This window comes from Lactuca virosa, chromosome 6 (assembly GCF_052849685.1).
Source record: "Lactuca virosa cultivar CGN04683 chromosome 6, Lactuca_virosa_CGN04683_v6, whole genome shotgun sequence".
Taxonomy (NCBI): domain Eukaryota; kingdom Viridiplantae; phylum Streptophyta; class Magnoliopsida; order Asterales; family Asteraceae; genus Lactuca; species Lactuca virosa.
The window spans coordinates 98,006,581-98,034,350 of NC_136431.1; the positions used below are offsets into that span (position 1 = coordinate 98,006,581).

At 40.2% G+C, this 27,770-nt stretch overlaps 2 non-coding genes across 2 annotated transcripts; both read right to left on the reverse strand.

Moving 5' to 3' along the window:
• Positions 1-13,054: 13,054 nt before the first annotated feature.
• On the reverse strand, positions 13,055-13,161 carry LOC145123048 (small nucleolar RNA R71). Its single transcript, XR_013714928.1, has one exon. It is a non-coding gene; the product is annotated as a small nucleolar RNA R71 (small nucleolar RNA).
• Positions 13,162-24,129: 10,968 nt separating this feature from the next.
• LOC145123029 (small nucleolar RNA R71) lies at positions 24,130-24,236 on the reverse strand. Its single transcript, XR_013714909.1, has one exon. It is a non-coding gene; the product is annotated as a small nucleolar RNA R71 (small nucleolar RNA).
• Positions 24,237-27,770: the final 3,534 nt, after the last annotated feature.

The following is a 27,770-nucleotide window of genomic DNA, read 5'->3' on the forward strand; positions in this document are numbered from 1 at the left end:
GAGTTCCTGTATGGACGAAGATGTCGTAACCCAGTTTGTTGGGTGGAGGTTGGTCACAGAGTCATAGGAAGGACTGAGGTAGTCCTTCAGACCATGGAGCTTATTCAGCAGATCAGGCAGAGATTACAGACAGCTCAGAGTCGGAAGAAGAGTTATGCCGACCGGCACCGGTCGGCTATATGGTACTAATAAAGGTCACACCCTGGAAGGGTGTGATATGCTTCAGTAAGAGGGGGAAATTGGGTCCCCGGTATATTGGACTGTTCCGTGTGATCACCAAGGTAGGCAGGGTGGCCTACCGGTTGGATTTTCCGAGTGAGCTCAACCATATTCTTTAACACCCGGAAACCATATGGGCAATTAAGGAAAGAAAAACCTCAAACCAATAAGGCAACTCGTCGAGTTCAAGGGTGAGAACTCGACGAGTAGGACCATTGGGCACGCGGTAATTTAAGGACCAACTCGACGAGTTGGGGAGGACCAACTCGACGAGTTGGACTGGGTTTGGGAAACCCTAGATCCGGGATTTTGCACCCTATTTAAACACTTTATGGCCTAGGGTTTGGCCTCATTTCCAGCCTCCATTGTCCAAACATTAGATCTTGAAACCCTAATGCTATAGTGAACCATTTTGAGTTTTCTTGTGAGTGTTTGAAGAGCTTGGAAGGAAGGAAAGCTTAAAGGAACAAGGAAGAGTTGCTAGATCCAGAAACCTCAATCCATTTTCGTCCCTTTCTGGTAATCAAGTCTCAAACTTGACTAGTAGTTGATTATATCCTAATTTTAGCATCTTTATGTGGTTTTTGGTCCAAATGATATGACTCTTGGGATTTAGACGTCCCAATTGAAGAACACTTCAGATCTAGTGTCTAGAGGGACTCTCATGGCATAAAGGTGTCAACTTTATGGCCATGGAAGTCCCATGCAACCTCTAAGCCTCTATTTTGGCCTTTCTAGCTCCAAAAGGCCATGCATGTGGATAAAGCTTAAAGCTTTACGAGATATTCTTGCCGCTAGAGTCCAGATCTATGACCCCATGGGTTATCTTGTTGTTTTGGTGATGTTTGGATTAAGACCTTGGCATTTTTGGGTTAGGGTTTAAGCTTAATCCATTTAGGAAAGATATTAATGGGTAAAGTTGGAAACTTTACCCTTCCAGAAGCATTTTCAGTTTAGATTAAGAGTATAGAGTATAGATCTAAAGGATAAGGGCTTAATGCATTAAGAAAGGCTAGCAGACTGAAGAACTCGACGAGTTCATAGAGGAACTCGACGTGTTGGGTCGAGGAATCTCGATTCTGTTAAAGGGAAGAACTCGACGAGTTAATGGAAGAAATAGACGAGTTGGATCGCGATTCACAGTTCAGTGATTCATAGAAACTCGACGAGTTGAAGGGCCAACTCGACAAGTTGAGTCAACTGGGAGCGTTAACTTTGACTTTGACTTGGATGTTGACTTTAATGTTGACTTTGACTTTAACCAAGGTTGACTCTAGAGGGCTGTGAGGTATAGAATGGGTTTAAAAGGGTTGAGTAGAGTCCATATGTGGACAAGAGTATACGAGGGGTATAATGGTCTTTTACCCCCAGTGAGGACTTATAGGTAAGTTATGAGAATCCCAACTTAATTAGTTTATCTGATGACTAGTAGCTCGGGGAGCCGCAGGTTCGGGAGTTTGGGGATTTGTCAGCTAGCATCCAGAGGATTATCTGCCGGATTTCAGCATCGAGGTGAGTTTCCTTTTGTGTGAACGGGTCTAAGCCACCAATGTCGGCCAGTATATGTATGTATGGTTGTATGTTCCGGACTACGGTTCGATGCCGGGTGGTACTCGATGTCTATGTGCATGTCTAGTATACTTGTTGACTGTGTGATACTTGTATGAGCCTGGTAGGGAGGTGCGTGTGGGCGGGGGCCCGTATCTCATCATTACCTGAGTGTGGACGGGGTTCCATATCTCATCATTAGCGGAGTAGGGGCGGGGCCCATGATAGGCGAGGCCTTAGGACTGGGTGGTACCCGATGAATGTATGCATGTTTAGTTATACTTGTTGTCTTTGTGATACTTGTATGTGCTTGGTAGGAAGGTGGGTGTGGGAGAGGTCTCGTATCTCATTACGAGTTGAGTATGGACGGGTTTCCATATCTCATCATTAGTAGAGCAGGGGCGGGGCCCAAGATAAGCGAGGCCTTAGGACTGGAGCATATAGTACTGAGTATGTTTCTTTATGTGTCAGTATGATTATATGATTTAGCTTGTATGTGTATAGCGGGCGAGGCCCAGAGACAGGTGGGGCCTGGAAGACACAGATCTGTATACCGAGCGGTAGGCGGGGCCTGATGTCGGACTAGTCCGATGCCGGGCGGGGCCCAATGTAGGGGCGGGGGCCCAGTATATGCGATTATGTGTATGCTGTGTGGTAGGTTGGGGAGACTCACTAAGCTTCATGCTTACAGTTTTCAGTTTGTGTTTCAGGTACTTCCGGTAGCAAAGGGAAGAGCTCGGGATGATTGCAGTGTACACACCATTTGTTTTAGCCTGGGATGTTTATACTCTGGTATATTTTGACAGATGTTATGATATTTTGAGATACACGACTTATGATTTTTATATGATGTTTGGATGACTATGGTTTTCTTAATGATTTAAAAATGAAATTTTTGGTCATGATTTTTGGGATGTTTCAAGTTGGTATCAGAGCCTTGGTTTGAGGGATTTGGGCACACTCTCGGGTGTGTCTGGACTCAAACTTAGGACTTGGTATGAAAATTTTCAAAAGAAAATCATTTTTATAAAAATAATTTTGAAAGGAGAAAAGAACTTTGAAAAAGGAAAAGTGTGTGGTGCATGCAATCAGTCGAGCTCAAGTAAGTACTCCCAAATTACCCATACAAGTTTATGTAATGATATGATTATGATAACCGCATGCTAGATTAGGGCTAAGGATCTAGGAATGATGCCTTGTATAACTGTTATATGTGAATGAGAATTGCATGCTAGTTTAGGGCTAAGGATCTAGGAAGGATGCCTTATATGTCTGTTGTATGAGCTTATTGAACTACATGGTAGTACTGATTTGTCAGTGATATGATGGCCTGGTTAGGATATGCTTCGTTTTGTTTACTCAATACTCGAATGCTGCTTGTTTTGTGCTTTTAGGAGATCTAGTTATCTTTAACTAACTAGTAAACGAATATGTTAAGTTACATATTATGAGGACTAAATAATTTTAGAAGGTTAGGTCTACCCCTATTTCGCAGCTCTTGTCTGAGTCCAACCATTGTAGGGTAGGACCTCTCATTCGAAGATTTATTTGGTCTTAGTGATATGTAATGGTATTAGCGAGCTAGTTAGGGAAAGATAGCAGGAACTTCTTATGCAGCTGATGGCGGAGAGTGGGTCGAAGATTACCCTAGGGAAAGCCTAGGATGAGATTAGTGCTAAGACCAGTAGTAGTGAAAGGGACTTGGTGGAGTCAAGGCAATTCTTGAGGAAAGTACGGATGGATGTGGAAGGTAGTATGGGCTCGTACTACTGAAAGCAGAGGATCCGTACTCGAGTCAAGTAGGGTTGAGATAAAACCAGGAAACTTGTAGTGTGTGTGTGATCCCTCTGTAGTGATGAGTATTCTGATGGTTGTTATGATATGTTGCAGCGTGGTGACGCTACATACTAGACCAGTGGGCAGTTCAGGAGCTGGTGAGGGATCAGGCTCGGGCTCAGGAGCCGGGCAGCTCGATGAGCAGATGAGAGAGTTTATTTCAGCTGAGGTTACATGCTGTATCCTTGACCAGACTCCTGTGATCTTCGATACGGTCAAGGAGGGTATCTTGGAGATTATGGACGAGAGGTTGGGTGCATTCCGCACCGAGATGGTGGTCATGATGGGGGCGCGCACGTTAACCTTCAGGGAGTTTCGAGCTTGTGGAGCTCCAGATTATCATGGGGCTAAGGAACCTATTTCTAGCAGCCGGTGATTGGCAGATGTCGCCAACGCCTTCCGTTCTATCCGGTGTCACGAGGGGGACAAGGTCCGACTCGCCTCCTGTCTTCTGAAGGACAGAGCACGTGACTGGTGGGATGAGGTTGTACATGCTATTCTAGATGATGCCACTTTGGACGCGATGGCATGGAGTGATTTCTCGGCCAGGTTCAGGGCCGAGTTTGCACAAGTAACTGAGGTGCAACAGTTAGCACGGGAGTTCCAGTACCTCCATCAGACTACAGAGACGGTGAATGAGATCACCGCTAAGTTCAGGGAGAGGGCCCTTCTTGTGCCGCAGTATGTAGCGGACGAGGAGATGAAGAAGGTCCGATACCACGAGATGCTGAGGAGCGTGATATGTGCATATTTAGCTATATATTTAGTGTAGAGTTTTGTTATTTATTGGCTAATTTATTGCAATATATGGACAAAAGGTACTTAATTATGCTTAAATTGTATTTTCAGTCCAAAAGATATGCTCGGAAGCAAACCGAAGCAGGAGATGCGAACGGAAGCTCGGAAATTGAAGAACTAAAGAAAAAGAGTCAAATCATGAAGGACTCGGCGAGTCTGGACGTCTACTCGACGAGTGCCCAAGAACGTTCGCGAAGCAAAACACAAAGTCCTTGTCGTATACGGACTCTATAGAGGGGACTCGGCGAGTCGGTTATCTACTCGACGAGTAGACCATGTTTTTTGAAAACTATAAATAGAAGTCACATTCTCGAATTGAGGCTCTCTTGGATTTTTGGGGAGAATTACTTGACGATCAAGAAGGCACCTGGAGCTCTGGAGAACGTGAGAGAAACCCTAATCTTCAATTCCAAGGAGATTCAAGGCAACATAAGTTTACTTTTCACTTTATTCTTGAATTACACTATGGTTGCATTGTTAGACTTCGTTTTTGGATTGCTATCTACTGTAATTATGAGCTAAATCTTATAGTTTCTGTTTAGGGTAGATGAGTTTATAACTATGGATTGATTTATGTTAGGATTAATTGTTTATTGGTGAAATTTTGTTAAATTAAGCTTGTTAAAGAACCTTATGCATTAACCATGACTATTTTCAGTTAATTGACAAGTAATTAAGCTGCATGAACATCTCTTAATTGCTTACATCATGTAATTTATGTGAAAACATTGTTATGTGCCTAGGAATAGTGAATGTGAAACTAGGTTTAACTAGAGAATGGGTTAATTAATGTGTGAGCTTGTATGATAAACCATCAACAAGAGGTTAATTGAATTATTAATTTGATTAGCTAATTACAAGTCTTATTTAATCCGAATAATTAACTAGGAAATTCATTAGTTTAAACACTTGATCACTGCTTAAGTTAATTTGTTTCCTAAGGATTAGTAATAGCGAATGTGAATCTAATCACCTTAGTTGGTAACCAAAAACAATTAATCCATTGCATTTGTCTTAAATTAACCATAGGAGTAAACGAATCGAACCTAAACAGAAACCTCTTTATGTCTGAATTTGGTTAGTTTTTACTTGTTTTTAGCTGATTAGTTACTTTATTTACGTGTTAGTTAATGTGTTAAAGTTTCTAGTCTTGTAAAACTAGAGAAAACCTTTTGCTTTTATTACTTGTTTAGTTAATTCTAGTTATTAGTTTAATTTCCGTTCCTCGAGTTCGATAACCTACTTACCCAACTATACCACTAAAAGGCAGGTTCACTGCCTTTGTGTGCCAAAATTACATCTTAAAAGTAGGACTAAAACTAGTGCATTTTTATACACATCAAGTTTTTGGCGCCGTTGCCGGGGAACGGTTCAAAAATTAATTCTAATTTCTAGTATTATCGATCCTTTGTGTGAGATCCATCTTGCACAAAGTTACTGCTTTAGTAAATTAGTTATTAGGATAAGTTTTAAGTTTTTCTGTTTTAGGATTTTTGGTTAAATTTTTTTATGTTTTAGCCTTGAACTCGCCGAGTGCACTCGAAGCTACTCGGCGAGTCCATAGCTGATTTCCAGTTTTGTTTTTATTTTATTTTTGTTCTTTTTTCGCGTATTTCTTGTTTTGATTGCAGATATTACATGACCCGAGGATCCAACACACCTCTGATTCCCCCATTAGAAGACCTGAAATCCGCTCTTAGAAAGAACAAAGACAAGGTTGTTGAAGACACTAACCCGCCAAAGAAATCACCCTTCAAGGACCTTAAATCAGTCTTTGGGAAGAAAAAGAGCAAGAAAGTAGGAGAGTCTAGCAGTCAAAAGAGCGAAGTAAGCAATCTTGGGAATTTTGGAGACGATACATTCCACATCGAAACCGAATTCGAGTACGGTAACGAATCCGAATACGAAGAAGGAAGCGACCTAGAAGGAGAATTTGACAACACCATGGCTAACATCGATGAATTTCCCATGGGAGAATGGAAGAAAAGGATGCATGTAACGCTCGTAGATCCGGGCTAGTCAATTTAGAGACAATGAGCATCAAAAATGAGTTTTTTATGGAAGATTATTTAGAAGGAGTAATCTTAACTAAGTTGTATAATATGTCACAAGGGTTCCGTACATATAAAGAATGTCGAAATCCGAGTTATAACGAAGAAGTTATGGCTCGTCGAAGTTTCGCGACAAAACCGGCACGTCACCACGCGACGTAAATAGTGAATTTATGATAGAGGGCTTTTTGGCCTTAGTGATCTAAACAAAAGTTGTAGTACACGTTAAACCAAGAGCGTGCATAAAAAGAACGCCCAAATCTGACTTCGTATGAGGAAGTTATGATTTTTCTAAGATTTGGCCTAGCAGTGCACGGCCCGAAACTTGAATTTTAGATCGAGCGGTTTTTGGCCAACGCGACCTAAATGAGAATTGAAGATATCATTAATAGGAATTCAACGACAAAAAGACAGACGAAAACGGAGTCCGTATGTAGAAGTTATGAATTTTACGCGGATATTTAACAGTGTAGTCACCTTCTACTGTTAAATTTAAAATCGGTCGAGAATTAGCCGATGAAGTCAAAAAGAAAGTTGTAGATCTTATTTTTACCTACGCGTGGATGTAAAGAACGTCAAAAACGGAGCTCGAATGAGAAAGTTACAGATTTTAGAAGTCGGAAGTGTGCTGTGCGAAAATGGGTGATGTGGCACAATCTTGGCCATTGCTTTCTCCCCAAGTCTTGCCACCAGATGGTGACATGTGGCACCAAGTTCAGCCATATTTCACCCTATAAATAGAACCTCTCCCACCCTCATTTTCTTCACACATTTCCCATTCTTTCTTCTCTTTACACTCTCTCTAAACCTCCCAAAAACTCCCCTAGCGCTAGAAGAAAGCCCCAGAGCGCGCGACGGCTCCGAGAAGAAGAGCTTTCGGCTCGAAATCCCTGCCCCTGTAGAGCCCGGCTTCTAGCCAAACCCCCTCGTAGGTAAGATACACCTACCTAATTTTTAATATAGCTTTTATTTAAATATAGTAACGTTATTAGGACCTTATAATAATTATTTGAGCTATTATTATGGGTTATATAAGTGTCGTTATAATATCTTTTTAACTACTCGCGGTACGGGGAATCTGGTTTGAAGGGCCGCATAGGGTTGTTGGATTTCAGAAGTGCTATATGCCAAAATGGTCCTGCCCTCCGGTGTTTTATGTATGGCCCCTATCTGTGCATAGTGGTCGGAAAATATTGTTTAAACGCTTATATAATAATAATAATGCTAAGACTAATAATTAGTCACGGTAATATTAGACTAAAATTTAGCGATAATAATGCTAGGTTTCGTCGAAGGAAAATAGAATCGTTAAAAGTGAAGCGTTGCCCGAGTTTGGAATCATCACTTTAACAAGTGAGTGCATAGTTGCTTTCATCTTACACATAGATATGAAGTATTTTATATAAATTACGTGCTATGTGTGCATATAACCTGTATACTTGCTATCTATGCTGGATGAACGATTTTATACATGTTTTAAATGATTTAAACTGTATACGTATTTTATATCTACAATGTTGGGTATAACATGGGTAGATGAAGGATGAGAGATAAAAGATGATATGAGTGAACATTGGCAGCTATCGACTTAGTGCCTATTGAATAAACGTTGGTAGCTATGGACTTAGTACCTGATGGATAAACGTTGGTAGCTATGGACTTAGTACCTAATAGATAAATGTTTGTAGCTATGGACTTAGTACCTATTATATAAACACTGGTAGCTATGGATTTAGTACCCGATGAATGAACTTTAGCAGCTATGGATTTAGTGCTTTACAAATGTGCATTGGAAGCTATGGACTTAGTGCCTGTCTTATAAACCCTGGAAGCAAGGGACTTCGGAATGAACGGATACAGGATAGATGACTCTTAGGGTAGACCCTTAAGAGTAAGGAAGATAATGGGGATGGGTAATTGGGTTGATTGTTTGTTGTTTAAGTATAATAATTATATTATTGTGGGTTGAAAACTCTATGTACTCACCAGGTTTCCCAACCTGACCCACTCAAGATTATTTGTATCACAGGTGTCGATACGAAGCTACTTTACACTGAGAGATTTAAAAGAGATGTAGATCACTAGTGTAAATAAATGTAAGTTCTGTTTATGCTTATGTTTCTGTATTGACGATGACATCCCAATTTTTTGAAGATGAATAAAAATACATTTCTTGGTCGAGCCTATATAAAAGTCAATATGGTCTAGCTAGTTCTCACTTCTCCCCCTATAGTTAGGAAATGCTTTGATAACCTTTTTATCATGTTTTCTAGAAAACAAATTCCGCTACATTTTTATTAAAATAGGTACTTTGATTTTATAAAGCATAACCAAAATCGGTCTTTTCTGGCCGTGAAAATGGGGATGTCACAGTTGGTATCAGAGCATTAGTTTAAGCGAACTTGGAACTGTAGGAAATTTCTAGACTTAAACTTAGAATGCTAAGCGATGATTGTGAGATGAGTGTCTACTATATTTTAGACACAAGCACTAGCTTATTCTAGGAAAGATGCCTAAAATACTTTTATGTGCTAAATGTTTTATGTTATAGCTATAAAGATGCTTTATGCTATTGTTTGATCGGATCTATGGTCTGTTGCCGACCGGATCTGGAAATTTTATGTGTTCAGATGTCTAAACGTTTAATTACGATATTAGAACTGGCATATAATTTTTCGAGGTAATAAGGAGGAATACGCGTCTAAACCTTCCTCTATCTTTATTCTCGTCTCGATACACCAAACGACTGCTTTGGTGTGCAAAACATCATGGTGAATACTCGTAGTGAATTGAGTAAATGGAGGAAATGAGAAGGTTTACGATACTGAGTGGTACCTATTGGAAGATATCGTAGAGTAATATCTTGCCTTTAGAACGCGTCTAAGAAATAATACGTCTAGTACGGGAGAAGTACACTTTCGATTAGCAGAAAGAAAGATTTTTGGTATAATCCATGAAGTTATCCCATCATCTGACATTTCCATCACCAACCGAGTTGAAGTAGAATTGATGATTGAAGATACGCATGGAAGAAGTCCAAGTAGAGTCTAGGGAAAATTATATGATTGTTTGGACACATTTGTATGTGTTAAAATTGTTTTTGTGATAATGACTTGGAGAACTGCGAGACAATACTTGGGACGAGTGAGTAGGTGTGAAAGGTAGTAGAGGCCTATACTATCGGAAGCATAGGACTCACACTTGGATCAGGGAAAGTCACAAGGTTACCAAGAAGCTAGTAGTTGATTCCGTTTTGTTCATGTATGTCATTACCATTGTTTCAGTAATGACTAAGAAAATGATTGTTATTCTGACCCTAGTGGTCATATCAAATTGAGTCCGACTACGATGAGTATGTTACGTGGTTCAGAGAACCAAGTTCGATGTAGCATCTGACTTAAGCCAGAAGATTGAAATAAAAGATAATCAAAGCGATCAGTAGAGGTATCTCGATAGTTGCTTGTAGCTAGAAATGCTACCTTTTAAGATGTGATTAGAACATGAAGGAAGGTATAGTCTGTTCTGGAATTTGACTCTAAGAGACCTGAGTCTAAGCGTTGCAACATGCGATGATAGGTCATTAGAATATGACACATCGGTCCATTGTAGTAATAAAGAACTTATCTTAAGTTTGTTAAGAAGAAGAAGCAGTCTCCAGTAAGGATCATGATTGTGACTTGAAGGTCATAATTTGGAGTCTAACGTGAGATAGGGAGCAGGTGCAAGATCGAGCACTGCCTGCAGTCAAGGAGTCCAAGAGTTAAATATTCGTTCGAAGCAACATAGAAGTTACGGTTATTACCTAGGATGAAGAATTAACGTAGGGAGTCATTATACAAGCCCTTTTTCGTTGATGATTCCGGGACGTAATCATCCTAAGGGGGAGATAATTGTAACGCCCGTAGATCCGGGCTAGTCAATTTAGAGACAATGAGCATCAAAAATGAGTTTTGATGGAAGATTATTTAGAAGTAGTAATCTTAACTAAGTTGTAGAATATGTCACAAGGGTTCTGTACATATAAAGAATGTCGAAATCCGAGTTATAACGAAGAAGTTATGGCTCGTCGAAGTTTCGCGACAAAACCGGCACGTCACTACGCGACGTAAATAGTGAATTTATGATAGAGGACTTTTTGGCCTTAGTGATATAAACAAAAGTTGTAGTACACGTTAAACCAAGAGTGTGCATAAAAAGAACGCCCAAATCTGACTTCGTATGAGGAAGTTATGATCTTTTTAAGATTTGGCCTAGCAGTGCACGGCCCGAAACTCGAATTTTAGATCGAGCGGTTTTTGGCCAATGCGGCCTAAATGAGAATTGAAGATCTCATTAATAGGAACTCAACGACAAAAAGACAAACGAAAACGGAGTCCGTATGTACAAGTTATGAATTTTACGCGGACATTTAACAGTGTAGTCACCTTCTACTGTTAAATTTAAGATAGGTCGAGAATTAGCCGACGGAGTTAAAAGGAAAGTTGTAGATCTTATTTTTACCTACGCGTGGATATAAAGAACGTCAAAAACGGAGCTCGTATGCAAAAGTTACAGATTTTAGAAGTCGGAAGTGTGCTGTGCGAAAAAGGGTGATGTGGCACAATCATGGCCATTGCTTTCTCCCCAAGTCTTGCCACCAGATGGTGACATGTGGCACCAAGTTCAGACATATTTCACCCTATAAATAGAACCTCTCTCACCCTCATTTTCTTCACACCTTTCCCATTCTTTCTTCTCTTTACACTCTCTCTAAACCTCCCAAAAACTCCCCTAGCGCTAGAAGAAAGCCCCGGAGCGCTCGACGGCTCCGAGAAGAAGAGCTTTCGGCTCGGAAGTCCTGCTCCTGCAGAGCCCGGCTTCTATCCAAACCCCCTCGTAGGTAAGATACACCTACCTAATTTTTAATATAGCTTTTATTTAAATATAGTAACGTTATTAGGACCTTATAATAATTATTTGAGCTATTATTATGGGTTATATAAGTGTCGTTATAATATCTTTTTAACTACTCGCGGTACGACGAATCTGGTTTAAAGGGACGCATAGGGTTGTTGGATTTCAGGAGTGTTATATGCCAAAATGGTCCTGCCCTCCGGTGTTTTATGGTTGGCCCCTGTCTGTACATAGTGGTCGGAAAATATTGTTTAAACGCTTATATAATAATAATAATGTTAAGACTAATAATTAGTCACGGTAAATATTAGACTAAAATTTAGCGATAATAATGCTAGGTTTCGTCGAAGGAAAATAGAATCGTTAAAAGTGAAGTGTTGCCCGAGTTTGGAATCATCACTTTAACAAGTGAGTGCATAGTTATTTTCATCTTACACATAGATATGAAGTATTTTATATAAATTACGTGCTACGTGTGCATATAACCTGTATACTTGCTATCTATGCTGGATGAAAAATTTTATACATGTTTTAAATTATTTAAACTGTATACGTATTTTCTATCTACAAATATGTTGGGTATAACATGGGTAGATGAAGGATGAGAGATAAAAGATGATATGAGTGAACATTGGCAGCTATGGACTTAGTGCCTATTGAATAAACGTTGGTAGTTATGGACTTAGTACCTGATGGATAAACGTTGGTAGCTATGGACTTAGTACCTAATAGATAAACGTTGGTAGCTATGGACTTAGTACCTATTATATAAACACTGGTAGCTATGGATTTAGTACCCGATGAATGAACTTTAACAGCTATGGATTTAGTGCTTTACAAATGAGCATTGGAAGCTATGGACTTAGTGCCTGTCTTATAAACCCTGGAAGCAAGGGACTTCAGAATGAACGAATACAGCATAGATGACTCTTAGGGTAAACCCTTAAGAGTGAGGAAGATAATGGGGATGGGTAATTGGGTTGATTGTTTGTTGTTTAAACATAATAATTATATTATTGTGAGTTGAAAACCCTATGTACTCACCAGGTTTCCCAACCTGACCCACTCAAGCTTATTTGTATCACAGGTGTCGATACGAAGCTACTTTGCACTGACAGATTTAAAAGAGATGTAGATCACTAGTGTAAATAAATGTAAGTTCTGTTTATGCTTATGTTTCTGTATTGACGATGACATCCCAATGTTTTGAAGATGAATAAAAATACACTTCTTCGGAAATGCTTTGATAACCTTTTTATCATGTTTTCTGGGAAACAAATTCCGCAACATTTTTATTAAAAGGGGTACTCTGATTTTATAAAGCATAACCAAAATCGGTCTTTTCTTTCCGTGAAAATGGGGATGTCACAATGCGTGACGACACCGGCCCGGGACTCGTATAACCCGCGATTCCCACAACTGCCACCTTTGAACTTAAGGGCCACATACTTTCTCAGGTTAAGGAAATCCCATTCTACGGGAAGGATCATGAAGACGCATACAAGCATCTTGACGAGGTCAAGGACATAGCCGACTACTTCAATGTGCCTAATGTGGCTCGCGACACTGTTTTGCTACGTGTGCTACCAGTCACATTCAAGGGAGCCGCGAAAGATTGGCTGAAATCACTCCCTCCAGGATCCATCACTACTTGGACTAAAATGAAAGAAGAATTTATAGACCAATTTTGCCCTCCATCAAAGATAGCCAAATTGAAGAAAGCCATTGCCAATTTTGAACAACAACCTGGGGAGTCACTTTATGAAGCAGGGGAAAGATACAAGGGTTTACTAAGAAATTGCCCACATCACTATCTAAACAGCCAACAAGAAGTCTCCATTTTCTATGATGGAGTAAATGTGACAACCAAACAACTCCTTGACTCGCAAGGACTACTCACAAAGAAACCACCCCCAGTGATAAAGGCTCTAATTGAATAATTCTCTAAGCACTCTAGACAATATCACAACCCAAGGAATGACATAACTCGAGGGGCGGTGAATTCTATTACGGATGACATGGCAGCAATGATGGCAAAATTGGAAAGCATGGACCGAAGTATGACTAAGATGGACCAATCCATCCATTCCATAAGAGTGGGATGTGAAAATTGTAGAGGGCCCCACCTTACTAAAGATTGTGACCTTGATGAGAACGGGAACCGGAAAGTGCAAGTGTGTTATTCAAGTGGCGATAGGTATGATGACAATTGGCGAAAACCCAAGAAAGAATGGCTACCATATGATGAGTACAAAACGACAAGGGAGGAAAAATATAAGCAAAAAGATAGAGGCTTTTATCAAAAGGAGGAACCGGTGTATGAAAAGAAATCAGATTTGGAAGACATGCTTACAAGATTCGTGGCCGCGTCCGAGAAAAGACATAATGATACCGATGTTGCAATCAAAGATCAACAAAACATGTTGAGAGAACACCAAATTATGATGAAAGATCAACAAGCTCTGCTTAGAAATCAGCAAGCATCTATTCTCAACATAGAAAAGCAGCTACGCCAACTTGCACACCAAGTGAACGAGAGAAGACCAGGTGGACTTCCTAGTAATACCGAAAGTAATCCAAAAGGTGCACATATAAATATCGTGACAACTAGGAGTGGGAAGATTATAACTCCCTTGGCCCCCATTCAGTAAGAAGATCCTGAGTTGGTTCAAGAAGAAGAAGCAAAACATAAAGAATCACAAATTCTCGATCCGACTCGCCGAGTCGAAGTCATGGACTCGACGAGTCCCCCACCTGAACAGAAAAACAAGCCTCCTGTCAAGGCATATCAGCCTCCACTGCCATTTCCAGCTCGAGCTAGACAAGAAAAAAATGATGTTGACTACCAGATTTTCTGGAACATATAAAAGCTCTTCAAATTAATATGCCATTCATAGAGGCGGTTGCACAGATGCCTAAATATGCTAAATTCCTCAAGGAACTTCTAACTAATAGAAAAAAGATGGAAGAGGTGAAGAAAGTGGTCCTGAATGAGAATTGTTCAGCTGCCATGTTGAACAAACTACCTAAGAAGAAAGGTGATCCAGGAAGTTTAACCTTGCCTTGTCATTTGGAAACTTAGCTACCATTTATGCATTGGCTGATTCAGGGGCAAGTGTAAATCTCATGCCATACTCATTCTTCAAGAAATTAGATCTTCCGGAGCCAATGCCAATTCGAATGGCAATTCACCTAGCAAATAAAACGGTCACATTCCCAAGGGGAATATGCGAAGATCTATTGGTAAAAGTTGATAAGTTCGTGTTCCCCGCGGACTTCATAGTATTAGATATGGAAGCAGACCCTCAAGTCCCGATCATACTTGGAAGACCTTTCCTAAACACTACGAGTGCTATCGTCGACATGCGAGATTCTAAACTTACTCTTCGAGTGGGATACGAATCAGTTACTTTTGGGGTTGATCAAGCCATGAAGCATGCAAGGAATAGTGATGACACGGCATTCTCGATTGATATGTTGGAAGAGTTAATGGAGGAATGGAATGAAGATGAGCCAAAAAGTCCACCGTCATCCTTGAAGAAGATTTTGATGCTGAAAGTGACCTGTTGGAGATAGAGAGACTGCTCGAGGAAGCTGAATATAATGATTTGATCAGAAGTACAGAACACCCGACTTGCCGAGTAGCCTCGACCGACTCGACGAGTCCATTCGAAGAAACCCGATCGATCGCGAATTTCACCCAGGGCTCGACGAGTCCCCTCATTGGACTCGACGTGTTCAGCATTCAGAACACAAAATCTGAACTCAAGGCTCTACCAAATCACTTGTAGCATGCATTTCTTGAAGATGGGGAACAAAAACCAGTAATTATAGCTGCTGATCTAGCCAAACATGAAAAAGAAAGCCTTGTGGAAGTGCTAAGGAAGAGGCAAGGTGCCATAGCATGGAAGATCATCGATATCAAGGAAATTAGTCCAGCTTATTGTTCTCATAAAATTAAATTAGAAGAAGGAGCCAAACTTGTAGTTCAACGCAAAAGAAGACTTAACCCAAACATGCAAGAAGTTGTCAAAAAGGAGGTGGTTAAATTATTAGACGTGGGTATCATTTATTCGATCTCCGATAGCCCATGGGTAAATCCGGTGCAAGTGGTACCAAAGAAGGGAGGAATGACGGTGGTTACTAATGAAGACAACGAGTTAATTCCAACAAGAACAGTAACCAGGTGGCGTGTTTGCATCGACTACAGAAAACTAAATGATGCTACATGTAAGGATCACTTCCCGTTGCCATTTATCGATCAAATGCTAGAAAGGCTTTCCGGTCATCTATATTATTGTTTTCTCGATGGTTTCTCGGGGTACTTTCAAATCCCAATCGACCCACAAGATCAAGAAAAGACCACATTTACATGTCCAAGTGGAACCTTCGCATATAGACGCATGCATTTTGGGTTATGCAATGCACCAACTACGTTCCAAAGGTGCATGATGGCTATCTTTCACGACATGATCGAGAAATTTATGGAGGTTTTCATGGATGATTTCTCGGTTTTTGGGTCATCTTTTGAGGATTGTTTGTCCAACTTGGATCTCATGCTAGCAAGATGTGAGAAGACTAACCTTGTTCTTAATTGGGAGAAGTGTCATCTCATGGTGAAGGAAGGAATTGTGCTAGGACACAAGGTCTCAAGGATGGGGATTGAAGTGGATAGAGCAAAAGTTGACACAATAGCCAAATTACCCCCTCCATCAAATGTAAAAGGGGTGAGGAGTTTTCTTGGCCATGCGGGATTTTATCGTCGCTTCATTAAAGACTTCTCGAAGATCACAAGGCCTTTGACTCAATTACTCTTGAAGGATGCTCCATTCGATTTCTCTAAAGAATGTCATGAAGCATTTCAGTTATTAAAGGAAATATTAACCACTACTCCTATCATGATAGCCCCAAATTGGAATCTTCCTTTTGAGCTTATGTGTGATGCCAGTGACTATGCGGTGGGAGCTGTTTTGGGACAAAGAGTTGACAAGCATTTTCAGCCGATCTACTATGCAAGCAAGACCTTGAACCCAACACAAGAGAACTACACTACTACCAAGAAGGATCTACTAGCGGTGGTATATGCTTTTGACAAGTTCCGACCATATTTAGTTTTGTCAAAGACAATAGTTTTTACCGACCATTCTGCCCTTAAGTATCTTTTTGCTAAACAAGATGTTAAACCAAGGTTGATACGTTGGGTTTTACTGTTACAAGAGTTTGACATTGAAATACGCGATAAAAAGGGGAATGGAAAATGTAGCTGCCGACCATTTGTCAAGATTAGAAAACCCGTATTTGGAGGAGTTAGAAGAAAACAAGATTGGAGATGATTTTCCCGATGAGTATCTTTTAGTAATAGCAGGAGAGGTGCCATGGTTTGCAGGTATAGCTAATTACTTAGCTAATGAATATATTCCAAAAGATTTAACCCGCCAACAAAAGAAGAAGTTCTTTTCAGAAATCAAGTACTACTTTTGGGACGAGCCATACCTTTTCCGAAGCTGCGCAGACGGAATGATAAGAATATGTGTATTCGGGAAAGAAAGTCGGGAAATCTTGGAACACTGCCTTAGCGGGCCCGCTGGGGGACATCATGGAGCACATTACACGGCTAAAAAGATTTTTGATATTGGGTTTTATTGGCCCACAATTTTTAAAGATGTTGCTCAATATGTCAAGCAATGTGATTCATGCCAGAGAGCGGGGAGCATATCCTCCCGAAATGAGATGCTCCAACATAATATTCAAGTTTGTGAAATATTTGATGTTTGGGGGATTGACTTTATGGGACCTTTCCCGATGTTAAAAGGGAATAAATATATCTTGGTGGCGATCAACTACGTATCTAAGTGGGCGGAGGCACAAGCATTACCTACTAGTGATGCTCGGGTGGTAGTGCGATTTCTAAAAAAGCTATTCTCAAGATGTAGAGTTCCTAAAGCTCTGATTAGTGACCGGGGGACACACTTTGCAAATGATCAATTAGCCAAAGTGTTGAAAAGGTATGGGGTACATCATAGGTTTTCCACATCTTATCATCCACAAACAAGTGGGCAAACTAAAGTGACAAATAGGGCATTAAAGAGGATTTTGGAGAGATCGGTTGGAGGAAATCGAAAGGAATGGTCGGATAAACTTGATGAGGCACTTTGGGCCTTTCGAACAACTTTCAAAACACCTATTGGTACTACACCATATAGGCTAGTTTATGGAAAGAATTGTCATTTGCCAGTTGAAATAGAGCATAAAGCTTATTGGGCTTTAAAGATGTGTAATTTTGAGTTGGCTGAACTTCGTACCAACCGGTTAATGCAAATGAATGCCCTTGAAGAGCTTAGAAATGAGGCCTACACTAATTCCTTGATATACAAAGAGAAGACCAAGAATTGGCATGACAAAAGACTAAAGGGTAATAAGGACTTCCATGAAGGACAAAAGATGTTACTCTTTAACTCGAGGTTAAAGCTTTTTCCGGGCAAGTTGAAGACACGGTGGGATGGTCCTTTTGTGGTAAAACAAGTTTTTCCACATGGAGCTATTGAGCTTATATCAAGAGATGGAACTCCTTTCAAGGTAAATGGGCATAGGGTGAAGACATATGAAGAAGGAATCCCAAAAGAAGAAGGACTTGAAGAAGGGCTGCATTTGGAAGAAATTAAAGAAACGTAACGCGGGAAGGAGTCCAGCTAACGACTCCTTAAAAAGAAGTGCTTCTGGGAGGCAACCCGAGTTTAGAGTTTGCTTTCTTTTTACTTATTTTTTTCTTTTTACTTTCATTTTTCTTTAGAACTGCTATTTTCAATCTTCTTCTGTGATTAGAATGATTGCTTGAGGGCAAGCAATGTTCAAGTGTGGGGTTGGTGGCATAAAATTTAAAAACTAAATTTTTTATCAAACAGAATGAAAAACTCGTCAAGTCTATGTATCTACTTGGCGAGTCCATTTGGAAATTCCCGAGAAAACGCGGATTCGCGTATCTGCTTGGCGAGTAGGAACTTCTACTCGGCGAGTACACGTATTTACCCGAAAAAAAATATTTAATTTACATTCTGTAAATAAGGGGTTTTAACCCTAATTGGTAAAACACATTCTCATACGCAGCCACTAGCCGCTCGACGAGCATTCCCTCTCTCAAGCATTCATCTCCAAGTTCTTGCTATTTCTTGCATCCTCAACCAAATAGGTAACATTTTTTTCTACTTAATCTTGTCAAAGTTCATGTCTTGGATATATTAGTGGCTGTAATTATTGGAAATCCGAATTTTGGGGTTTACTCCAATTCTAGGGTTTTGATGTTCCGACAAATTAGGTAGTTTTAGACATAATTTCTTGTAAATTTGTGCTTAATAGACATACCGAGACAAACCCATGGACTAATTTGTGTGTTTGGACGGCTGATTTCGCCCGACTCAGAATGGACTCGCGCAGTTCATCCTGCTCGTCGAGTAGGACTTCTACTCGGCGAGTCCAGGTTGCAGATGGCCAGTTTTTTGTTGACATTTTTAATTTCTCTATGTTTTGTTTGTGGTATTTTTCATCTTGTATTGCAGAAAGCATGTCTAGGCGTGGACAAAGCTCGAGAGGAGGCGGTTATGGGGACATCCCATGGTTGAATTTTTCACAAATAACTTCCAAATCTTCACTCGCCCATGCGAAAAACAGGCTTGAAACACTTAAACGGAAGGAGATATATGTGCCAAACCAGATAGACTGGCATTGGATGGGTCAAACCGGATTGGAGGAGGAACTAACTCCTTATTTGGTCAAGTCTTTTGTAAATGATGGGGTGACCATAATCTGTGACGGCTGGAGTCGGTTATTCAAGATTCAGGAACATGTTTACCAGGAGCTATGCTGGGAGTTCTTTGCTACCATCTCCTTCCGAGGTGGAAATGAGTATTATAATCTAGGCACTATCACTTTTTGTCTTGGAGGGGAGCCACGCCAATGCAGCATAGCGGAGCTCGCCTGGAGGTTGGGGATTTATGATCAAAATGTGATCATGTCTGAAAATTTTGAAGCATTCCTGGAGCACTGCCACAAGGACTTGCCTGAAGAAGTGGTTGCATCTACTTGGTGGAACACGATTGCTAACCGGGTCTACATTCCTTCTTCTGCTCAAGAGGGAAGCATCCGTTCCCCCATCCACCGCTTGATCCATCGTCTTATCGCAAGCACCATTAATATGCGGAAGGACGATGATAAGGTCCCCACTCTTGATATTTTCTACATGTGGAGCATCATTACTCCCGATGTTTTCTGCAATTTTCCATATTGTATGGCAAAATACTTGGCGGAGGGAGCGGTCAAGGAACGGATTACTTCCAAAATCAATGGTGGCATGTTTGTTACTAGGCTCGCTAAGACATATGGGATCTTGGACCAAGGGGAGGCAAGAATGCTGACAATGATTCCTTCTCCTCCTTTTAGCACCACTTTATTCAGGAGGGCAAGGATCATTGATGATTATGGTGGGGGACACATTGGGATCCCGAATGCGGATGAAGTGTTGATGCCGGAGGAGTCGGGAAGAAGGGTAAGGCAAAGAAGAGAGCATGTCCGAGAAGACCCACCGGTCATTCCGGTGGAAGAGGAGCTACTAATGGATTGGTATAATATGGAGATGAGACGGTATCAAGATGACCTTGGACGAAGCATGAACCGCCACAACGAATCATTTGTTTATTTATTTGAACAAATGAACATTGCGCCTAGACCCGAGCCCGGATATCCCTATGTTGCGAGTTGGGAAGAGTGGGAAAATCAAAGAAGGCACCAAGCTAGTGGAAGTGGAGTTGGAGGGAACGAGGAAGAAGAAGAAGATTGATGATTTGTGGTTTATTTGGTTGTTTTGAAGACTATTTTTATTTGTTTTGTGTGTTTTGAACTTTTAGTACTAGGTTTAAATAGGATTTGGATTATTGCTATCTATCACTTGTGTTGTTCTTATCTTTTCAGATTGAAGCTAGGATGTATGCAAGAATCTCAAATGTCAAGGCTAAAATGAGAGTCGAGTCTAGATGAGGATGTGAAAGTTTTGCGTTTAAGGTCGAGTCCGTTAGTAAAGAGGGTTAAAGAGTGGCATTTATTGAAGAAAAATGAAGGAGGGATACTAAATTACTATTGCCAAACCCAGCAGAAACGGATTCAAAGCAGAAGATTTATTTTTCCAATCAGCGTTGTACTCGCCGAGTGCATATATTGGACTCGACGAGTCCCTTTTCAATTCTGCGACTTTTCTGCTAGAAACACTTCTACTCGCCGAGTAATTAATTCCTGAAGATTTTCAAGACTATTTTCCTATATATTTGGAGCCGTACCACACGAGATTTGGCACCCAAGGCATGGATGAGCTGTTCCCATGTCTTAAGTCAATTGAAGTAGGAGCTTTACAAGAAGAAAGATCAACCTCGCTACTACTATCCCAGGGGAGTTTGTTCCAATTCCCTCTTTACTTTGTTGTTTTCTTTATCATGCATAATATGGAATGGGGACATTGCATAAATTAAGTGTGGGGTAGGGGGTTGATTATATTAGTTGCATTAGAATCCTAATTTAGGTATAATTTTGAAATTTTTGCATTAAAAAATTAAAATATTACTAGGATTAATTTAGGAAATCTTGGTAAAAACAATTAGGATTCCATGCTAGTATTATGTTTGATGATTGCATGAAGACCCAAATGTTTAGTTGAGCCAATATACTTTATAATGCATTTGTGGCTTCCTTTATTCTAGTGAAATCATGGGACAAAAACACAACCTCTCTTAGTTTGAGGGATGCAATATGTTTAGCATCGTGTACCATAAATGTATCCAGAAAAATTTTTATATTTAATCAATAAAGGTTGAAGTTGAGCGCCCCTGCTTAAGCATGTAGGTTATGAGTGAAAGAAAAAAAAAGAATTACAAGAAAAAGTTGTAAGAATTTTGGAGCAATCAATGTGAAGATCAAAAGATCAAAGTTCTGAAGAAATTCAAAAAGTTGAAGATACCAAGAATCATAAAGGTGGTGAATTCAAAGAAATCAAGAAAAATTATTAAAGTGAAGAATCCAAAAAAAAGCTCTATAGTGGTATCAAAAAGTTGTTATTGTCTAGATTATGTATGCTTGGGATGCTCAACCAAAAATACCTTGACACTAGGAGGTTTTTTGCGGATGGATTCGGAGGGATGCATAAAATGAGCACTGTTCAAAAGAAGTGGGCAAGTGTTTATGAGGATTGTAAGTATTTAGAATTGAGGGGGTCCTTAGTAAACACTTTAGAAACAAATGCATGCGTTGCGGTCTTGGCATAATGGCTGGGTTCGATTGGGATTGTTTTATGTGGTATTAGTATGTTAAAATTCAGTTTTGCTTGGGGGCAAACAAAAGTCAAGTGTGGGGTATTTTGATATGTGCCTATTTAGCTATATATTTAGTATAGATTTTTTTTTATTTATTGGCTAATTTATTGCAATTTATGGACAAAAGGTACTTAATTATGCTTAAATTGTATTTTCAGTCCAAAAGATATGCTCGGAAGCAAACGGAAGCAGGAGATGCGAACGGAAGCTCGGAAATTCAAGAACTAAAGAAAAAGAGTCAAATCATGAAGGACTCGGCGAGTCTGGACGTCTACTCGACGAGTGCCCAAGAATGTTCGTGAAGCAAAACACAAAGTCCTTGCCGTATACAGACTCTACAGAGGGGACTCGGCGAGTCGATTATCTACTCGACGAGTAGACCCTGTTTTCTGAAAACTATAAATAGAAGTCACATTCCCGAATTTAGGCTCTCTGGAATTTTTGGGGAGAATTACTTGACGACCAAGAAGGCACCCGGAGCTCTAGAAAACGTGAGAGAAACCCTAATCTTCAATTCCAAGGAGATTCAAGGCAACATAAGTTTACTTTTCACTTTATTCTTGAATTACACTATGGTTGCATTGTTAGACTTCGTTTTTGGATTGACATCTACTGTAATTATGAGCTAAATCTTATAATTTCTATTTAGGGTAGATGAGTTTATAACTATGGATTGATTTATGTTAGGATTAATTGTTTATTGGTGAAATTTTGTTAAATTAAGCTTGTTAAAGAACCTTATGCATTAACCATAACTATTTTCAGTTAATTGACAAGTAATTAAGCTGCATGAACATCTCTTAATTGCTTACCTCATGTAATTTATGTGAAAACATTGTTATGTGCCTAGGAATAGTGAATGTGAAACTAGGGTTAACTAGAGAATGGGTAAATTAATGTGTGAGCTTGTATGATAAACCATCAACAAGAGGTTAATTGGATTATTAATTTGATTAGCTAATTACAAGTCTTATTTAATCCGAATAATTAACTAGGAAATTCATTAGTTTAAACACTTGATCACTGCTTAAGTTAATTTGTTTCCTAAGTATTAGTAATAGCGAATGTGAATCTAATCACCTTAGTCAGTAACCAATAACAATTAATCCATTGCATTTGTCTTAAAGTAACCATAGGAGTAAACGAATCGAACCTAAACAGAAACCTATTTATTACTGAATTTGGTTAGTTTTTACATGTTTTTAGCTGATTAGTTACTTTATTTACGTGTTAGTTAATGTGTTAAAGTTTCTAGTCTTGTAAAACTAGAGAAAACCTTTTACTTTTATTACTTGTTTAGTTAATTCTAGTTATTAGTTTACTTTCCGTTCCTCGAGTTCGATACCCTACTTACCCAACTATACCACTAAAAGACAGGTTCACTGCCTTTGTGTGCTAAAATTACATCTTAAAAGTAGGACTAAAACCAGTGTATTTTTATACACATCAAGTTTTTGGCGCCGTTGTCGGGGAACGGTTCAAAAATTAATTATAATTTCTAGTATTATCGATCCTTTGTGTGAGATCCATCTTGCACAACGTTACTGCTTTAGTAAATTAGTTATTAGGATAAGTTTTAAGTTTTTCTGTTTTAGGATTTTTGGTTAAATTTTTTTCTGTTTTAGCCTTGAACTCGCCGAGTGCACTCGAAGCTACTCGGCTAGTCCATAGCTGATTTCCAGTTTCGTTTTTATTTTATTTTTGTTCTTTTTACGCGTATTTCTTGTTTTGATTGTAGATATTACATGACCCGAGGATCCAACACACCTCTGATTCCCCCATTAGAAGACCCGGAATCCGCTCTTAGAAAGAACAAAGACAAGGTTGTTGAAGACACTAACCCGCCAAAGAAATCACCCTTCAAGGACCTTAAATTAGTCTTTGGTAAGAAAAAGAGCAAGAAAGTAGGAGAGTCTAGCAGTCAAAAGAGCAAAGTAATCAATCTTGGAAATTTTGGAGACGATACATTCCACATCGAAACTGAATTTGAGTACGGTAACGAATCTGAATACGAAGAAGGAAGCGACCTAGAAGGAGAACTTGACAACACCATGGCTAACATCGATAAAATTCCCATGGGAGAATGGAAGAAAAGGATGCGTGACGACACCGGCCCGGGACTCGTACAACCCGCGATTCCCGCAACTGCCACCTTTGAACTTAAGGGCCACATACTTGCTCAGCTTAAGGAAATCCCATTCTACAGGAAGGATCATGAAGATGCATACAAGCATCTTGACTAGGTCAATGACATAGCCGACTACTTCAATGTCCCTAATGTGGCTCGCGAAACTGTTTTGCTACGTATGCTACCAGTCACATTCAAGGGAGCCGCGAAAGATTGGCTAAAATCACTCCCTCGAGGATCCATCACTACTTGGACTAAAATGAAAGAAGAATTTATAGACCAATTTTGCCCTCCATCAAAGATAGCCAAATTGAAGAAAGCCATTGCCAATTTTGAACAACAAGCTGGGGTGTCACTTTATGAAGCATGGGAAAGATACAAGGGTTTACTAAGAAATTGCCCACATCACGATCTAAACAGCCAACAAGAAGTCTCCATTTTCTATGATGGAGTAAATGTGACAACCAGACAACTCCTTGACTCGCAAGGACCACTCACAAAGAAACCACCCCCAATGATAAAGGCTCTAATTGAATAATTCTCTAAGCACTCTAGACAATATCACAACCCAAGGAATGACTTAACTCGAGGGGCGGTGAATTCTATTACGGATGACATGGCAGCAATGATGGCAAAATTGGAAAGCATGGACCGAAGGATGACTAAGATGGACCAATCCATCCTTTCCATAAGAGTGGGATGTGAAAATTGTAGAGGGCCCCACCTTACTAAAGATTGTGACCTTGATGAGAACGGGAACCGGAAAGTGCAAGTGTGTTATTCAAGTGGTGATAGGTATGATGACAATTGGCGAAAACCCAAGAAAGAATGGCTACCATATGATGAGTACAAAAAGACAAGGGAGGAAAAATATAAGCAAAAAGATAGAGGCTTTTATCAAAAGGAGGAACCGGTGTATGAAAAGTAATCAGATTTGGAAGACATGCTTACAAGATTCGTGGACGCGTCCGAGAAAAGACATAATGATACCGATGTTGCAATCAAAGATCAACAAAACATGTTGAGAGAACACCAAATTATGGTGAAAGATCAACAAGCTCTGCTTAGAAATCAGCAAGCATCTATTCTCAACATAGAAAAGCAGCTACGCCAACTTGCACAACAAGTGAACGAGAGAAGACCGGGTGGACTTCCTAGTAATACCGAAAGTAATCCAAAAGGTGCACATATAAATATCGTGACAACTAGGAGTGGGAAGATTATAACTCCCTTGGCCCCCATTCAGCAAGAAGATCCTGAGCTGGTTCAAGAAGAAGAAGCAGAACATAAAGAATCACAAATTCCCGATCCGACTCGCCGAGTCGAAGTCACGGACTCGACGAGTCCCCCACCTGAACAGAAAAACAAGCCTCCTGTCAAGGCTGTCAGCCTCCACTGCCATTTCCAGCTCGAGCTAGACAAGAAAAAAATGATGTTGACTACCAGATGTTTCTGGAACACATAAAAGCTCTTCAAATTAATATGCCATTCATAGAGGCGGTTGCACAGATGCCTAAATATGCTAAATTCCTCAAGGAACTTCTAACTAATAGAAATAAGATGGAAGAGGTGAAGAAAGTGGTCCTGAATGAGAACTGTTCAACCGCCATGTTGAACAAACTACCTAAGAAGAAAGGTGATCCAGGAAGTTTAACCTTGCCTTGTCAATTCAGAAACTTAGCTACCATTTATGCATTGGTTGATTCAGGGGCAAGTGTAAATCTCATGCCATAATCATTCTTCAAGAAATTAGATCTTCCGGAGCCAAGGCCAATTCGAATGGCAATTCACCTAGCAAATAAAACGGTCACATTCCTAAAGGGAATATGCGAAAATCTATTGGTCAAAGTTGATAAGTTCGTGTTCCCCGCGAAGATCTATTGGTCAAAGTTGATAACTCGGGAGATGTCCCGCTAGGCTTCGAGAGTTGTACTGTTTTAATATTGGCTAGTTTGGAACACTAACAGTGGTAAGCGTTGGGCACCAGCAGATTGATCATTGAATGGCAAGAAGGATTGGGAAATTCTTTCAGTCTTGTGCGCTGTAAGATGTTAGTTGAATCAAAGTGGGGGAGAATCATCCGGGGATTCAGGAACAGAAGTAAGTTCGGAACTAGGCCGAGTCCACATTCCCATCGGGGAGGAAGGCGGCCCAAGTGGATGTTTAGGTTGAGGAGTATGTGGGTTGGGAGTTTGGGAAACTTCCCAACATAAGGTTCGCATCTTTTGGTGTTTAATAGTTGGTTTTGGGAAACCAGGGTGGGGAATTCCCGCCAGGACGCGAGTTCAGGGAAGATGTTAGGTCGCGTGCATACTCAATGACAGATGTGTTCAGACTGGCGATCAGCGGGTGAGACTAGGGGTGTGCAAAAAACCGCACAAACCGCATAAACCGCCCGCACCGCACCACACCGCACTGCACAATGCGGTTTTGAACGTTCGCGGTGCGGTTTGCGGTTTGTGATTTGTATTATTTGTAAACCGCACTATGCGGTGTAGTTTGCGGTTTATAGTTACAAAACCGCGGTTAAAACCGCACCGCACCGCACCGCATATTAGTTAATTAATTATATGTATAACCTAAACAATAAACATTTCTATATAGTAAATCTAATACAAACTATCAAATACCCATTAAGATTTCAACTATAGTTCGTTATTATATCATTTACTTAATCTATTATTGTTTTACTTGTTTTTCAAAAAGTTTCGGCATCTGTTTTAATCGTTTTAATTTTTTCATGTATGATAGTTGTCTTTTAATAATTATGCTTTGATGCATGCCGGTGATAATATCACAATAAGCATAGACTAAATTTCATAGGCAAAGACACAATGAAAGCAACCAAATGTGTAAATTGGCAAACAAAATTACATTTATATATATATATATATATATATATATATATATATATATATATATATATATATATATATATATATACACACACACACAAACATTAATTTAACATTTAACCTTCGACTCGTCAAACCGCACAAACTGCATAAACCGCCTGCACCAAACTGCACCGCGTAATGCGGTTTAGAGCTTTTGCGGTGCGGTTTGTGGTTTCCAAAAATATCAAACCGCGTATGTGGTGCGGTTTGCGGTTTTGACTTTAAACCGCACCAAACCGCACCGCGCACACCCCTAGGTGAGACAGCGTGGAAGGTGCTATAAGACTGTGGGATAGCCGTAGCATACACTAGTAGGCAGATAGCAGAGGAAAGTATGGTACGACTACGGGGCAGTCGTAGCATTCTTCATGTGGACAGATAGTGTGAGGAAGTGATGTTAGACTACGGAAAAGGTTGTAGTATTCACAGGTTCATTCAGATAAGTTAGGTCCGGTTGGGTCAGTTCGTAGGATCGTGGAAAGGCCGCAGCGTGATCGGAATCAGGAAAGGTTAGGTCGATGGGATTTGGGGTGGAGTTCAATATGTGTAGTCCAAGTTAGAGGAGTGTGGGCAGGGGCCTGTACCTCCTAGTTAGCGGAGTATGGGTGGGGGCCCGTATCTCCTGGATTAGCAGAGTGTGGGTGAGGCCCGTATCTGCTAGTTATAGGGCTAAGAGTGGCAATGTGGATAGATTAGTTTTGATAGCCGAAGTTTTCTTTATAAGTCGCTGGGAGAGACTGAGAGGGTGTTCTTGGGTTCAGCAACCGGGTGGGAATCCGGTGTTCTAGATAGTGACAGATAAGTTGGGACCAGGGTGGTCTCGGTTCGTTCGGAAAATGGACAAGTGACAGCGTGATGTTCGGGAAGAAGTAGTGATATGAGGATTTTTGTGCGAGGAGTAGTTTGTTGATCGAAGGTGCTAAGTCACTTACAGTTGGATTAAATAATCTAAGAGTAATTGATTTGACCATGCTGCGCAGCTCTCGTCTGAGTCTAACCATTTCAGGGATAAATCTTCTACTCGAAGGATTATCTGAGCCTTCTGGCAAGT